The sequence below is a fragment of the Pezoporus wallicus genome, unplaced genomic scaffold (assembly GCF_028554395.1).
Source record: "Pezoporus wallicus isolate ANWC-B61680 ecotype Strahan unplaced genomic scaffold, APGP_CSIRO_Pwel_v1 scaffold_7107, whole genome shotgun sequence".
Lineage (NCBI taxonomy): Eukaryota > Metazoa > Chordata > Aves > Psittaciformes > Psittacidae > Pezoporus > Pezoporus wallicus.
The window spans coordinates 6,608,129-6,622,530 of NW_026642114.1; the positions used below are offsets into that span (position 1 = coordinate 6,608,129).

At 42.6% G+C, this 14,402-nt stretch overlaps 1 protein-coding gene across 11 annotated transcripts in view; it reads right to left on the reverse strand.

The window, feature by feature from the left end:
- The window catches only part of LPP (LIM domain containing preferred translocation partner in lipoma), a 311,612-nt gene that overhangs the window by 215,455 nt on the left and 81,755 nt on the right, over positions 1-14,402 (reverse strand). Inside the window, exon 1 of one of the 11 annotated variants that reach the window (XM_057427447.1) lies at positions 1,191-2,507. The exons of the other annotated variants lie outside the window; for them this stretch is intronic. The gene's annotated coding sequence lies outside the window, so the exon portion shown is untranslated. Of the gene's footprint in view, positions 1-1,190; positions 2,508-14,402 lie in introns of those variants that run through there. 11 annotated transcript variants of the gene reach the window in all.

Sequence of the window (14,402 nt, forward strand, 5' to 3'; positions counted from 1 at the left end):
TGTTTTTTTCTTTTAATTACAGGATGTCATTCACCTTTGAGAAGCAAAGGTAAAACAAGGAGGGTTCCAAGCCAATTTAGCCTCACATCAGATAAGCAATGGAAGAGTAGAGTACCAATTTGTCTACTCTTGAAATTGTTAGTACATTCATCTCTGAGACAGGCTGGCTCTTCTGTGATTAGACTGTACCCAAATAAATCTTCATTTCATTTTCATATTTATAACATGGAGCAAATACTCCTTGGATGTTGATGGACTTTGCCAAGACAGAAGAATTTGTCCCTGAGTTAATTAAGCTAATGCTTCACAGAGGGTAGCAACAGTGTTCAACAAAAAACGAGCAACAACAGTCTATGCTTCCAGACAGTCTGCTCTGTCTTCCATCCCACTCCTTCCTAAATCCACTGGCTTGATGTAGGTCCATGATGTTCTATCTTAGCACCACCCATGCACAGTTAACCATCACTGCTAAGGCCAAGTGACTGACCAGATACAGCGAATCAGGACCTTGTTTGCTCACAGTAATGCAACTGGAAGCCCTTTTGTGGCTTCTCTCTGATGCTATTCAGGAACACGATCGAGACGCCCCTTTCCTGGATAACAAAGTCTTACATGAGCCATATGTAGAAAGGCAGACTGCATGCTCCCCACTCTTCCTTCTCTTCCATCCATGTAGAAAACTCAAAAGAGAAAACTTTTGACATTACTTCACCTTCCAACTGTGTTTTAAAGATCAGCTCTAGCACTGAACCAAGGGGACACCCTTCACGATGCAAAATCATACCACACATTGCCCCTTTCAGCTAGAGGTGCAATATACGAAAGACTGGATATTTGTACTCTAAGCTTATTTGTTGGTTTTTTTTTTTGCTTGAAATTCCCAAAAGCACAAACCCCAATGCCCTGCTAAAATGTAGTTCTTTGCATCATCTCCACTCCACTAATTAGCCAAAAGCAGTAACTGAGGCTGACCAGAGAGATCTGCTTTTTACAAACTCCCAAAGCTGCTTGTTTCTTTTGGCACTGTTCCCCTTTGAAAGTTAAATGAATTTATTTCTCCATTTATGGCTGATGATCTTTAGCCATGAAGCTTTCCTGCTTCTTGTGGCCTCCAAAAGAGGATATAATGTCAAAATTCTGGTCTCATTAGAGGTCTTTAACCAAACATAAGAAGTGCCATAGGTATTTACAAACTTAGCCCAAGCTCTCCTGGGATGTCTTTCCCATATGGTAGTACTTACCCTCATCAGTTTTACATCATATGTGAAATTATGTGATTTGGGTAATTGGGATTCCTTTTGAACTCCCTTAATCGTTGCTGATCTGCACAACATCTCCCCAAATTTAAGTCCTGTAATATTAACCAGTCCAAAGAAGCTCCTCCCACAGACCCTCCCACCAGCAAATTGATTCTGGCTCTTCATGCTCTTCAAACTTCACATCAGCAACCAGGAGAACCAAAAAGCTTCAGGGACAATTCTAAGCACTGGGAATCCTGTGTGTGAGGCTGTGTGACCATCATCACCAGAGCAGAGGAGAGCTAGCAAGGATCAACTGAGCTGCCACATGACTCTGAGACATGATGAAGAAGAACACAACATGTTGTCACCCTCCAGTGACTGCTTTCATGAACATATGCAAAATTGTTGCACATGGTCTCCAGCTCCTTGTGGCATATCTCTCCCTCAGACCAGGTTTCTTTGCTTGCACCCATTTTATGCTGTTTATGGACATTTCTTGATGCTTTGCTTTAGTCTTCCACAGCAGATACCAGCTGGAGCAAGTTTAACTCTCTCTCTCCCCTAAGGTTTCTTCCAGTTGCCTGGATAAGGCAGAATTTTGTATCTTCAGCTCAATTCCCTCAAAATAAAATAAATAAATACAATCTAAGTCATTTCTTCAGTTTAACAGGGCCAAAAGCATTCACCAGTTTCCTGCTGTGGGACATCACCAGTGTAATTACAGGAATTAAAGGAGAAAGAAACCTAGTTAGAGTACTGCTTGTGCTGAATTATTACTCAAAGCATATAATCTAGTATCATCCCTCTCTGACTTTAACAGTTTCAAATTTCCATGGGATCCTCCGGAAGACCTGATTTAAATTCAAAGTTTGCCCTGAAAACAGGGCTGGCCCAGATGACCTCTAGACATCCCTTCCAAAAATCAATTATTTCATGACTCTTAAACCCAGACTTCCAGCTGTGACTTTATCTGCACTCAAAAACGTTTGCAGCAATACAGCTATATCCCGCTCAATATATGCCGGCATCTACTGGCAATACAACATTATATTCCTTATTCTCTAGTTGCAATGTTTCTCAAATGAACGCAGCATGTTCTCATTCTTTTAACTAAATAACCAATAACTGGAAAATCGTCCCCTCCCCACCCCTGGCATGGCTGCACCCACACTTCATTATTTTGCTAGCAGATCCACACCAGTTTGGAATGGGACTTTTTTTTAATGTACAGTTTGAGTACAGTATTACTCAGGCACAACAGGAAAACATGAAGTCCATAGTGGAGATTCTAACGACATGATCATAAAGAACCATCTTCTCTCTGCTACAAAGATGCTTCACAGGTTAATGTCACCATGAATATTGTTCACCAGATACCAACCCCATATCACATTAATTCTTATACCAAAACTCTGCTGCTGGGACAACGTTGGTATCAACCAAAAAAATTACCCTTTCTTAAGTTTCATTCTTAGCTCATTTCTCTTGCATCAGCTTCGACAGTGAAAAGGTAGAAGGGCAAACTAAACATAAAACTTCTTTTCTCTCCCAGTATAATTGCATTAGTAGTTTTGGGATTAGATGCAGGCTACTTGAATTTGACTGCTGCTGCATAAAAGCTGGCAAACAAAATCTTCTTTTTACAGCCATGTCACATCCTGGTGTTGGATGACAAACTAGGCTTTAAAATCCCAATAAGTTGAACTTGACTGGCCCATGTGCATTGAAATAAAGACGTAATACTGGCTTCCTGGAGATGGATGGATCTATCTAATCTAATAAAACTCTAATGACCACATTACAATTTTACCAGAGAGCAGCCCAATTCTTGACTTCTGTGATAAGAGACAATCCTCAGCCACTCCAAATATGATCATATGGGATAAAACATTAATCCAAGGCTTCAACTACTCGTGGTTACAACAAACTCTAGGGCAACAGAGCAGGTAGACCTGGTGGCCAGCCCAAAATGCTTACTCAAATACAGCAAAGTCTGCGGTTGAACCTTGAGAGCTGAGCCAGCAGGCAGCTCTGAGCCAGACGAAGCTCTTCCAATTCTTAAAGCTTCTTCTCCTGATAACTTGACATACAAGTTTTTGAGGGTGATGTTGCACCACAAAGAAAAGTTTGAGAAGGATGTTTCAGAATTTTGTGTATAAAATGAGAGAGGAAATATAATAATAAGGACAGCAAAAGAACAGGCAGAATGATGCAGAAATCTTATTTTAGGATTCTCAGACCTAAAGCTCCATTACACAAACACTGTTTTCCTGCACACAATTTATTTTCAAGGTCCCTCTGCCAAAAAAAAAAAAAAAGCTGCCTTTATTCTTTTGTGTCTATATTCACTGTCTTGCCTGTGCCACAGCTCAGTACTTGGCTTCCTACTTCAGTAAGGCACTGCCAAGCAACACAGAGCTTACCCATCAAATAAAATGATTAAGGGACTGGAGTTCTCAGCTGCTGGAGACATACCGGAATCAGGCTGATCAAGACAGTTCCACATATGACAAAGGAAATCAAGACAACAAGGGATTAGAAGGGTACAGGTGTTAAAGCAAGAACAGGCTGTTTGGATGCTGATGCTGGCTGTAAACAAGAAGGAACCATGCAGAACTAACGTTCAGCTCAGCAGTTAGGTATCAACAAGACCCTAGTGAGACCAAATGGGACCATGGCAGCATATTGACACATGGATAATTGTATTAGCTTTGCAGAGTGTTGTGTGTGTATGTTTCAGCCTGGGGAGAAACAGCAGGGATCTGAGCTCAGTGGGAAACTGATACAGAGTGAACAAGGAAACAGTGCAGAGCTTGAGGTCGTACTCAGTGAGGCTAGGATGGGTGTAGGTGGGTTTATTTACAATGGGTTCCCTGCATTCCACTTCTCTTCTAAAATACCTGTGGTTGCAGGAAGAGCCAGCTGCCATCACCCCTGGAAGAAAACATATCTGCTACTGGCAGTCTGAACCCCAAGCTATTGAGAGGGTTTCTGTGAATAGAAAAGCAAGCTGCAGCCCAGAATACAGGCATAGCATGGGCCCCACTCAAGGACATGAGCATGGTCTTGTGACACCTCAAGGGGCTGGCAGTATGAACCAGACTTTGAAACTGTGATAACTAAAAGGCCAGCAATTAATGGGAAGGAACTGTGTCTAGGATCAAAATCATTAATCCCTGATTCTTTTCCTCCAACCTGATCTACTTAACTTTTTCTCCCTCAGATCCCAAGCCATCCTAGAAATCAGAGTCTCAAGTATGACAAATCCCTAGATGATTTCTTCTCCTTCCTGAGCACTGCACCAACTGGTGCTTTTTGTGGCAGCTCAGCCCATGGCACCTTGCAAATAATCAGGGGAAACAGCCTTTTTCCTATGATAAAACCTATATCCTAACACACAGAAGAGTGATATTGCTGCCAGATGGCTGGGAACTGATGCTGCAGAGAGACTGCTAATGGAAGCAAGATATTTGAGTGTATTAAAACTGTACAAAAGGAAGTACACAGACCCCTAACTATAAACAGTCAGGAACACTTGAGTTTCACAACAACAGGTGATTTGACATCATCAAGACATGAGCACCCCAATGTATTCTTGTTTCGCTTTTGCAAAACAAAGCAAAAATAAATCTTTAGAGTGCTTCCTCCTTAAAGAAGCTAAAAGCCTTCAGTACTGTCAAGAAAGAGAAGAGGATCTCTGTAGATTACCAAATCCTGCTTTTAGCAGGAGACTGGACTATCATCAGCACTGGGTAAGGCTTGCTGTGCTTTTGTCCTTGAAAACATCCAAAATGGAGAACCCCCTGCTATCCAGTGACTTGTTTAAGTGCTGCACTATTTCCCAATGAAAACAATTTTCCAGTGCTCCAGCTGAACCTCCCAATCCACTATGTATGTCCATGGCACTTTATTTTGCTACCTGTAGAGAAGCATTTGGCTCTGTCATCAGCTACCCCTGGCAGTAGTCACAGGCTGCCACTTATCACTCCTTTGTCTCCTCTCCATTAGATACAGGAAGCAAAGCTCCTCCAGCCTCTTCTTGTAGGCCATGTGTTCTAAGGTTCTTGATTGCCCATCTTCTGGACCCTCTCCAGCTCTTCCATATCCTAGTTCAGCTGGAGAACTCAGGATTGAATAACAGCCTCTCCGGCACAAAGTAAATATGAAAAATAACTAATTTCAGTCTACTGTCCAGGCATCTCCTGAAGCAACCCCATATCTAGCTTGCTTTGTTGGCAATGACAGCACACACTTGATTCATATGTGACCTAGTGTTTACTGCCTACTCCAGGTCCTTCCCTCAAGCAATAAATAAGAACAGAAGACATATTTTGAGACGGTGTCTAAGTTGGGAATGCTCCAGAATGTCCATGGCCACATGGACTCAACAAGACAACTTATAGCTCATTGAGAAGACAACTGTTAAAAGAGGGGTGTTCTGGAAGCATAGAGAAATGGGTGAAGAAGAATTATTAAGAGCAAAGGCAAGCATGACATGACACTCTGGAGCACATCAAGATAAAGCTCCGTTTAGTAACTGTTGGGCATTAGTTCTGCTCCAAATAGAAACGTGTGACTGAAGACAAGTGCTTGAGATTTGATTTTCAATTCTTCTTTGAAACTCCTAAAACCACCACGCACCAGCTAGGAAACTGTTGTGCTTCCCTTCTACCAGTGTCCATTCATTCAGGAACAGTGGTACTCAAAGCTCTGGGAGAAAATTCCTCAGCTGGCACAAACCACAATGCCAGCAATGAAATTAACCCAGTCAGGCATCCACTCAGGTCTTGCAATTTTGCTCATTATATTAAAAAGCTAACTCCAGTTGCTCCACCACTATCACACTGGTGTCTTCTGTTTCTGACTACCCAAGTTAATCCTTTATTCCCCTTCCCAGAAATCAGTATGAAGTTTTGTTATGACAAAAGCTTCCATACTAGACTGGCCACATCAGTTCCCTAGATGTGAAACGGCTCAAATCTGACAGTATCCAGGAAGACATTACAGAGCTCATCTATCTTCACTGCACCTTCTCAAAAGAATATGTGGGGACGTGGAAGAGAGGAAACAAATCATCAGCAGAGGGAATTTTTGGAGTGAAGGAAGAACCAAATTCTTAATGTATCTAGAGACAGTGACACTGATGCATTTTAGCCACTGCTGGCAAACACTTGCATTCTGCTTTTGAACTACACTAGGGCAGCTGGGCCATAGAGCTGGTAACTGCACAAGCAGCTCTGTTTATCAAATCCCCTCTAATAGTTGCTACCACTATTTCACAACTCTAAGGCAAAGCATGTCCCCACACAGAACTAAGCCTCTGATAGGCATTTCAGCATGCCTTTGCTATGCAGTGCACATATTTTTCTTTCAAAGTAACACAGCTGCCAGCACCTTAATCATTCAATGGGGGCCTTCAGTCCCTCATCCCCTTAAGTGCTTCATTACCTCCAGTGCACTCCTGCAGAGCTCACATCCCAGGTAAGCTGTGTGAGCACAGCTCTCTGTCAGCTAAAGAAGGCAGACTGAACTGCAGGAGATCAGAACCTGTGCAAACCAGGTCTATTTACCATAACTCTTCGTTCCCACAAGTTTAGCCTCATTTATTGCAAAATATCTAGGACAAAAGGCAAGACGGCAACAAGAAACCACCTTTGAGACTGAAATTATTGCATGTTTCTTTTCATGAGATCCTGTGGGAGAGAAGATGCTTGCTCCTCTGCATGGACTCTCTAAGGGGCTATGGAGACCAGCCAAATAACATTAACTGAGGCACCTGAGTTGTGTGTACATCCCCAAAGCTTTCTTGTTTTTAAGTTAGAAACTGCTGCCTTAAGTCATAAAAATACTATGTTTTGAAATTGTATTATGTTCTTGGCACAGAAAAAAAAAAAAAATTGCAAATGCAACCAATACAGAAACTTGAGCTGCCCTTTGTTTCTGCAGGACTTAAAAGACTAAAGGGAAAATCTAAGCAACAAATTAAACTGATCCATGGAAAAATGGAGTCTGTTAGGACTAGTATGCAAATACCTGTTTTGAAACTAGCTTGCACACATGAAGGCACAACCTACCCTTTGAAGTTTCTAGGTTGCTCCCATCAGGTTCCTTGAGATGACACTGCTGGAGACGTCATCCTGAGAATCAGTTCCAAGGCAAGTCCCTTTTTAATGCAAGCTACATCAGGGCCATTTTTTGTGAAGCAACACCACAAGGGAACAGCTTCACCTGCTCTCTTCATGCCAGCTGTGCCCTCCCTGCTATGCAACCCCCTCTACAATCCATTGCCTTTCCAACTGAAGCTATGATCTAACGGCTTATAATGATGCAGAAAGGCTATTTAATCATGCAAGGAATACAAACATATACACATATGTATGCGTACACATGTGCACATCCCTGCTTTTTCAATTCTACATAATTTGCTCAGGAAACTGGTAGAGGGAAAGAATAAGGAGAGGAACCAACAGCTGCTCACATGAATCAACACTTCCAGGCTCTCTCTTTTGCAGCTCATCTCACTCATACTTGTGGTTTCAACATGTGATTCACATTAGGCCCCTCTGCCCACCATTTGATGGTTCTGCTAAACAGATGTGAATTTATTTAGTTACAGAGCCTGCTCTTTACACTGCCTCTTTGTAGAACAGATGAGTTTTTCTTGTTTTCCTGCTCAACAATATTCAGATAACAATCGTACTCAGCACATAGGTTTGCCTGATGATTTCATATGAAAAAGAACAACACATGAATGCAGGCATGATCTCACAGGAGCTCTTCAGCAGCTAGGACACACCATGAGAGGTGATTGTACTGATGGAGAATGCCAAACTGCAACACCAGCAGCACTGAAAGAAGCTCAAGACCTCTAGGATTCCTGAGATGCATGCTGCACCTAGCAGGGTATAGAAGATACAACTTCACCAACTGCCCATCACAAAGCACGCTTCCTCACACAAGAACTATGGAAGAGCGAGCAGAAGGGCAAGCTCCTGCAACAGTCATGGGGACATGAAACTATGTGCATCTCCAGGGACTCCTCAGCATGATGAAATAGCCTGGAAAAGCTATTTGCTCCCTGTGTGGGCATTCTTCTTTCTGCACTGAGAGTGCCTTTGGCAATGGATGAAGCAGAACTGCACAAAGGCCCTCTCAGAGCAGAATAAGACTGCCCACATGAGAAGTATGCTCAGAACAACTATTGCACTTCAAATTCACACCCTGACTTTGTTTCACAATACTCTCCCTGTGCAGAAAGGCCCTAGGCTTCAGATTCAATTTCTGCCCATATTATCAATAGCTGAGCACTGCTCTCATCTGAGGGTAGGGCCTATACAAAAGGCCAAAGTACAATCTGTGAGAAGAAAGATGAGCTTCACGCTTACTTTGCACTATCCTGTATATGGAGGTACCTCTATATTGCTTTTATAACTGAACACTGAAGACTTCATCCCAGCAAATGGCCCTGCTATGTGAGTAAATCATCTCTGCTTTACCACAGAAACCATGCACAGGATATGTGTACATGGTGCACATGAATGTCATGCCCACTCCTGTGCAAGGATCTAATCCCTTACGAAAAAATGCAGCCCCTCAGTCACAGCTTCACCCTCTACGCATTGCCCACCTGTTATAAAAATGACCTCAGTTTTTAGGATAATCTACTCAGGACTTTCATTAACTGACCAGGAAAAGAAAAGTTACATATGTACACAAACACTTTAAATGTGGCTACATTAAAATCTGGTTATCTGGAGAATGAGACTCCAAGTTTCAGAAGGGAAGCAAAAGTAGAATTCTCTGCTTAAAAGGCACCCCGGGACATGGCCATTAACATCTCTCCCTAAGGACCCTAAAGGTGAAATGCTAAAAAATATGTGTGGCTTTCTTTTGGGCATATGTGCATACAATTAAGTAATATTAAAAAGCCAGTAGGCATTAGGCAGGTTTTTTTTTTACTGCCTAACAGAATAAAATAAGAATAGGATAATAAGTGGGACTGAAAAGGACAGATGAGTTCTTGCAGGGTGACAGGCACTTCCAGCTACAAAGCACCTCGTGTCTTCTAAGAGTTTTTTCTTTCTTTTTTTCTTGATAAGCTCTGAGCTACCACAATGTAATTTTAATTCCTATTAATGACCATGCTATCCAAATATCTGTGTATAGACCACACACCAGAACTTCACTTTTTTGTACATCTTAAGAAGCAGCAAAGCAAATCACTGTGAAAGAGAGACTTTCATAAGCATAAAGTGAATTTACATGCCCAATTCCCAAATGCTGGATGCCTAACCTTCGGTGTCAGCCTTCAGTAACTTTCTCCCAGCAGCCAAACAATGTGCTTGCTTTCATTCATGTAAGTAAAATGAAATTCCTTCCCACTTCATCCCACCTGCTCTGCAAACCTGGTGGGGTTGGTGCGTCTGCTGGGGCAGGACTAAACAGAACACAGGATCAAAGAACAGGGCTCCCCTGCCGTATCTCTGGGTTATGTAGGAGATCTTTCCAGGTATCACTCTCCATCTGCATCCTCCCTTCCATGTCGCCTCCATCCAGGTTCTGGGGACAACATTAAGGCCCTTCTTTACAATACTTTGAGCTCAGGGACAAAAAGTGCTCTGTCAGGGCTATCCCACTGCACAGTGCACAGGGCTGAAAGACATCCAAAATGCAAAGTACAGATATACGGATTTCAGTGGAGGGCTAAAACTGAGGGGTAGTTGGAGCTGTCTCAGTTGGCAAATGCTCATGACGGATGGCAGTGAGCTGTTCAGTAGAAAATTAAGCAAACATTTTGAATGCCCTCCTAAAAAGGAACAAATAGGTCCAACACTCCAACAGAAGGGGATTTTTTGCATCTCTGAATGATAGTGACTCGCTTTTATGGCCTGCGGCTGCTTGGGAAATTCAAAGCTATTACTCTAAAGAATTCATTTGGACAAGCTTTATGGCTTTGATTAGTTAACTATTTTTTAATGCTAATCCACTCCTGTGATATTTGTCCTCCTTTTCCCCATGTGCACAGAAGCACAGACACAGACAAATACTACACAAAAGCAAACATTAGCTAGATGAACAGCCAGGAACAATGACATCCAGAGCCCATAACCAAACACCAACTTCATTTTGTTACGTTACATTCTTTTCTATTCTAGCAGCTCAAGATCCTTTGGCCCAGGATGACCTGCTAATGGAAATCAAGGAAGCAAATTTCAATGCCCAGCAGGTACAAAGCTTACACAGTGATTTGGCCACAACTATTCTCACTCAAGTAAAAAAATCTAAATAATTTCCCCTAAAAGTTGCAATAAATTATGTGGCTGAAAGACCTTATCTGAAACTTGATACAAACCGCTGCAAGTAGCCCAACTGCTATCTTGTCCTCCAGATGAGCAAAAAAAGGTGCAGAAACAGTGATTTGCAAAGACTAAAGATGTGTCAAGAATATAGCTGAAGTTACTGGGCACCCATCATCTTACTGGAACTGCTCTCCAGTAAGATGGAGAGCAATTCCAGGCTTATAAATTGAGCACAACACTAAGCAAATCTCCATTTACAATCTCAGCATAAAAACTTGTGTCCTTGTTTAGGGCGTGAAAGTCTAACTGTGTACCAGAAACACACTAAGTATCTAGGCCAATAGTCAATTACTTGTCATGGTGGTGGCACCACTGTGGCATTCTATGACATACATAACAGTCAATACACAAAGACACAACCCAAGTAAGGGACAATCCCTGTTCTGCAGATCGTTTGGTATTCAGGCTGCTACCTAAACTTTGTTGGCTGCCTCTGGGTAACAGATTCAGGCAGTATTTCCTGTGGCAGAGAATTACACAGGCTGGTTACCCTCTGAGGAAAATTGAAGAAATCCTGGAAGCAATTTTCTGTCTCAATTGTTCCCAGAGCACAGGAACAATCTTTTAGCCCTCTTCCTATTTTCTGCTCAATACCATCCAGGCTCAGTGGGCAGAATCCATCACAACAACACCTTGGTCTGGGTCCTGGAAACACCCACGTGAAACTTTACACGAGTAGCCCTACTAACTTCAAATATTGTTAGACTTGCACTTGGCCACAAAGTTTTAGAGGACAAAACCGGATCAGAACAAAGTAGGTGACAAAGTCAAAGTACTTGGGAAATGTTCAGTCCTAGGTAGGACCAGGCTTCTCTCAACAGAATAACACAGATAAACAGTGTTTCTGATGCACATTTCTTAACCTAGCTCTTTCAAAATTCATTTCCAGATTTTTCAAGGAGATTAGGAAACAGCAGCTGTACCTGAGAATTGTGCATCACAGGTAGAGCTCATAAAACAACAGATCATTTTCTCAAACTAAAAATTCCATTACTGGGGAGGAGGGGTGGTGTAGGAAAAAGCACAGATACTTTCTACAGGAGAAAAAAAAACAACACCACTCCATTTTTAAGAGAAAAATCTAAATGCCAATGGCTTTCTACCAGAGCCTGACAGCATTCCCATGCAAAATTACCACCCCAGCACTGACAGCATTTGAGGTGTGAAAAGCTGGTTTCTGTTTCCTGGAGTGCCCATGCAGACCACACCTAAGAGGCACCACCATCCCAGTGCACTAGGGACTCCCAAGCTGTATAGACTGGAGATGTGGTTTGGCTGTAAGACTGACCCAAGAGGGGGAAAGGACTGGGTACTGCATACCAAACCCCACCACTCTACTTATGTGGCAGCAGTGACTCCAAATAGAAATTTTTTCAGCATTTTGACAACAAATACTTTTCACCCAGGGAGACACCCACACTCAGAATTATTCAATCAGAACCTTATTTTCCATCCAAGAGAGTTTTGATAGAAAATGTTGCATTTGCCCTAATCAATGGGGCTTAAGCATCAGTCAAAATACTTTCTTGAACTGAAACCTTCAGTACCAGAGTGGGAGAACAAGCTCTTTAGATAATCTGTCTCCAAAGGCAGGTACTGACCTTTTTTTAATAAAGGTAACATTTAAAATACTGTTACTTTTCACCCAATGCTGCTGGGACAGAGGGAGGGAAGGGGGCTGCACGCCTGCTGCAGACTCGCGTGGCCAATCTTAGTATCGCTTAATTTTCAAATGAGGAATTTGATAATAAACAACCTTTCCCTTGTACGCAAACATTTCTAATTTCATGCCCTGCTAATCATACATCTGTTAGAGCTCCTTTTCTATCCGCTGCAGTAACAATAACAAAAGAAAAATCAACGCACTAACAATGTGGTTTGTCTAAAATGAAAATTGAATAATAATCAATTGTCCTCTGCAGCACGAGGGAATGCAGCAAGCAGCAACACTCACTCGATGGAGGTGACAACCACATGGTTTTAAAAGTGACAACTTCACTCTGTCTTGCCACTGGCCCTTGCTGCTGGCAGCCCCTCTGTCATCAGTCCTGTTGGTATAAGAGACTTTTTGGGATTGGCTTCACCAGATGACATCTCTCATGCTTCCTGGTGGTCCACACCAGGCCCCACCACCAGCAGAGTCTCTCATGCCACCATTGCCCTACCCACCAGCCACATCCTTCCCCCTTCGCTTCCCCTCTTTATTTTTTCATCTCCTCCTCTATCATCAGGATATTACTTGTGAGAGATGCGACAGCAATGACTCTGCCTTCCCAAATCTTTTACCACTGGTGAGACCCTGTGGGCCTCAGTGTACCAAATTTCAAACACATTCAGCTCCCTTGTCTGTGCCTTCCACATACAAGAGTTTCGAACTAAACAGCTACTCAAAAGTGCACTTAAATATGTGATTACACCCCTGAAATCAAGTTCTGATCCCTTCAATAATGTTAGCAGAAGGGTTGAGGCTATTATTTAATAGACATGCCCATCTGAAACACCAAGTTAATCAGGCTCCAAGAAACACGCACAATCAAGAAGACCATCTGATTTGACTTAAGGAAGAAAGTTTTTAAGATGACACACCAGAACAGGTTGTCCAGAGAAGCTGCGGATGCCCCATTATTGGAAGTGTTCAAAGCCAGGCTGGACGGGGCTTTGAGCAACCTCCTCTAGTGAAAGATGTCCCTTCCTATGGCAGAGGGGTTGGACTAGATGATCTTTAAAGTCCCTTCCAACCGAAACCATTCTCTGATTTTATGATTCTAAGATTTTGTGTCTTGCATTGCCCATACTCTTCTTTTTTGGACTGCTGATACACACCTTTTGCCTTTTTAGACTCTTCCCATTCCCATAGCTGTGCTGGGCCAACTCCAAATCAGAAATACTGCACTTGTAAGACCTACAAAACAGTAACTCTGCAAGTTTTAATAAGCAGAACCCATCTGAAGGCCCAAGCAAGGTAGCACAAAGATGTTACGGGCAGAGGTACATGGCTCTGCTACACCTTAGATTCCCTTCCGGCCTCCAAGTCTTCATGTGAGCACACCAAACCCTTTCCTTCCAGAGGTGTTTTCTGAAGCCTAGAGGTTTTCTAAACCTACATAAGCTCTCCCTTGTCTTCATCATGAAGAGCAGTTGTTTGAGTAATCGGCTTTAGGGAGACTTGAGAGTTTTACTAATATCAATTAATTACTTCCATTTTGCAGATAAGCCAACAAAAGAATAAAAAAAAAGGGGGGGAATATTCTGGTCTAAATTCACAGAGGGGGTTCAGAGAACAAGCACACTCATTGACCTGGGTCCAGGGTAAGCCAAGCCACTGGGGAAGCCACTTGACATCCCCAGCCCCTTGCTTCCTCCTCCAGGAGCAACACCAACCCTGTCGTGCACAGCAACCCCTTCAGCTCACTAAGGATGCACAAGCGTCCTTTGCCTGGAGTTCTTTATTTTACTTGTCCCTTCATGGTAAAGCTACAGGGATTAGCAATGTTACTGTACAAGCCAGCTTTTATTACTAAAGAGACAGTTTTACCCCAGCTGCCCTAAATGTGGAGTTATACCTAGAGGCATCAGTGCTGCTTAGTCAGGGCTCATATCCACCAGTGCTGCTGCCTGAGCAGCAGACTTGGGGCAAACACTGGGAACACAAGGTAAAGGTGATCCAAACCAGGCTATACCTAAGACCAGGTGACCACAGTCAGCACAAACACAGGTAGTGATACATCCCATCTGTCAATATACAAAAGCATTCAGCTCTGCATCCTTCCAACCTCTAATCAAAGTGCATTCAGTCAAACAA